A 3,220-nucleotide genomic window follows, 5' to 3' on the forward strand; every position below is an offset into this window, starting at 1 on the left:
TCGTCTATTCCTTAACCTCTGTGTGAAACGTCACGGGGTTAAGGGTAATTAGTGATGTTACGTATAGAGCAGGGACGTGCAAATACATTTTGGGGGGCGGGTGCTCAAGTGAGAAAAAGGGCACTTCCCATAATCGTTTATTAAAAAAAAGTTTTAAAACAAAAAGTTAAATATCTGCACATCTCTGACTTACTGACCAGTTTATTTTAATACCCTCACACTCACGCAATTGTTTAATACTCAACATAATTCTACAAAATAATCAGCTAAAACAGAGACTCTTGTGCATAGTGAATACGAAAGAAGACCATTAATGGTTTTCTTTAGTATTCACTATGCACAAGAGCAGACAACAAACTAATAAAATAATAGTTATTAAATGGGCAGCCAACAATCAAAATTATGAAGTTGCTGTTTACGGACATTTCAGGCAAAAAAACAGTTTTGTCATGTACTTGTTATTTTGGTCTATTTTGCTTCAATGTTTTCTTTCACTCTAATGGAAATAAAACTTCCAAGAAACATATAAATGGTGCTAGTTTTACTACCATGTCTGAATTCATTTATAGATTTAAAGCTAATCTGCATTTAAACATAACATTTCAGGGGAAAATACTGACGTGACGTAAGTAACTATCTGGGGAAGTTGTGAGGTGATTTTTTGTTTTATCCGTTTCACCTGCAATGCCTCGGTAACTGCATGCAAATTAGCACATTTTAATTAGGCCTAGTTAACGCCTAATTTGCATATCAATGTGGCGATTGTGATGACGTTGTTAGATTCACATTTTACTGTATTTTAAGTGTCTCCCCTTAATTAGCCTGTATGCCCATGATACCTTGCCTTAGCTAAACCTTGAGCTAACTCAGTGGTCACCAAACTTTTTCTGCAGGGCCCCCCTTTTGTGGATAAGAATATTTTCTAGCCCCCCCCCCCCCCCCAAATACGACACACGTACACATCTTTAGCTTCCGAACTCTTAACATTTATTTTAAACAGTGTGATTCATATAACTGCAAATTATCCTTTAACAAAACAAAATAAATAATAAAGTTACATCACCTTTAAGTTGAATTATGAACTAACAACCTTTCTGCTTTCAACCTATATGCAAAAAATTACCTCTCTTTTAAAACATAACCAGCTTCCAAAAAACTAAAACCTGAGCATTTTCTTTTCAAACATCATATATCACCACATATTTAGTGACTGGTCTGGGCTTGCTCAGTGCTGCAGATCTTTCCAAACCGGGGTTGTATCTGTGAGACTGCTACCTATTTCATTTTCATGCAGCTTTGACCTGTATTTTGTTTTGATTGAGGCCACAGCGGAAAAACTTACCTCACAAAGGTAGGATGTGGCAAAAGGAAGGATTGTGGCCATGGCTCTCCTACCCAGCAGTGGGTAATCCTTCTCAACTCCAATCCAAAAAGCAACCAGTGTCTTAGACTTGAACTGCAGCCTCATTGTTGAATCAGAGGAGAGATAAATGAACTGTTCCTCCACTGCAGTGCTGAAGTCGGAAGGTGGTGTTGCACTGAAGGGGTCTCGGATCCAGTCGTATTGTTGAGGATCCTGCACTGGGAAATACTTCTGAAAATACTTCTGTAGGGCAGAGATGTGAGCTGTCATGCATGGGATCTCTGTGTTCTGCAGCTTGTTTACCTCGATGAATGATTTGAGGTTCTCAAATGAGTCTATATTTCCCTCCTTAACTCGTTGCTCCCACATCTCCAGTTTTCGTGTGAATGATGTTATTTTATCTGCCAGATGTGGAAGTTGTGTGTTGGTCCCTTGCATCTGCAGATTTAGTTCATTTAGTTTTTGAAACATGTCACTCAGGTATGCAACTTTCACGAGGAAGTTGTTATCACCAAACTTCAGGCTTAGTTTAATACCCTCTTCCTCCAAAAAGATGTAGATCTCATCTCGCAGTTCAAATGGATAGGACCTTCCCACGTGACAGCCACCGGGCCTCGCTGTGAAACTGATGTTACCAACTGTAACCCCAGCTTCTATGAGTAAATGGCGCAGCCCTCTAAGGCTATCGCTATTGGGTAATCCCCGCACCCGCGCAGCACTGAAACACTTGTAGTCCACGCCCACCCGCAAGGTGGCCCCCCCCCCTCGGGCCTCCTTCCGGTATAAATAGGAAGGAGGCCCGGCAATCTGCTCCCATACAAAATAACTTTTCTTCAGCTATTCGTAGAGCCAGTGGGGCTCAGCGCTTAGAGGGCTGCGCCATTTACTCATAGAAGCTGGGGTTACAGTAGGTAACCTCAGTTCTATTTCGTATATGGCTTCGCCCTCTAAGGCTATCGCTATTGGGTTAAGGGCGAAGCATGATGTAGTCTGCGCTCCGCTGGGTCCGCCCGGCACTAGAAGCACAGACACACCCGCTCAATAACACCCCCTGCCTGTTGTGCGATGTGTAATGGCGCATCACCGTCCCTGGAACATAGCAAAACATGCCTATCTTCCCGACGGGGTGAAGGCTGGGAATAATACATACCGGCCGCTGTGAGAAAGTAGAGACGAGGTCCCACCTTGCCCAGCGATCATAGAGGGGGAACGGCAGCTCTCTGCGTGTCAGACAGGTAGGAGAGCGCCCAGCTGTATCCCTGACGTCACTCCCTCTGACCAGGCACTCCGTACAAAGTGTGTCAGAAGAAAAAGGAACCTCCCTCCTATAAGAGGGATAACGGGGCCGCCCTCCGCGTGCCGAGAAGCCGGAGAGAGGCGCACGGCTGGATCCCTGACGTCACTCACTCCGACAGGACACCCAGTACAGGGTGCGTCAGAGAGGAATGGGAGACATCCCTCAAATAAAAATGAATAAATGAACAGGAGGAAGACCAAGATGCAGCCGTGCAAATATCTTCCACTGACATTCCTCCGTGCAATGCCGTGGAGGAGGAAATTCCTCTGGTGGAGTGCGCCTTGATATTCTCCAGGGGCTCCACCCCAGAGGAGACATATGCCTATGACATAGCCTCACACAGCCAGTGTGACAGCCGTTGTTCAGACAGAGGCTGCCTGATCGAGCTCTCTCTATAATGCACGAACAGGCGCTGAGAAGGGCGCCAGGCCGCTGTGCGCGCCACATAGCAGGACAGCGCGCGCACAGGACAGAGGAGATGAGATGTGGCTTCTTCCTCCGATCTATGAGGCGGCGGGAAAAACCCATCCAGGGTGATCACTCTTGACCAAAAGAAGCTT

The sequence above is a fragment of the Notothenia rossii genome (genome assembly GCF_949606895.1).
Source record: "Notothenia rossii genome assembly, chromosome: 6".
Classification (NCBI taxonomy): Eukaryota; Metazoa; Chordata; class Actinopteri; order Perciformes; family Nototheniidae; genus Notothenia; species Notothenia rossii.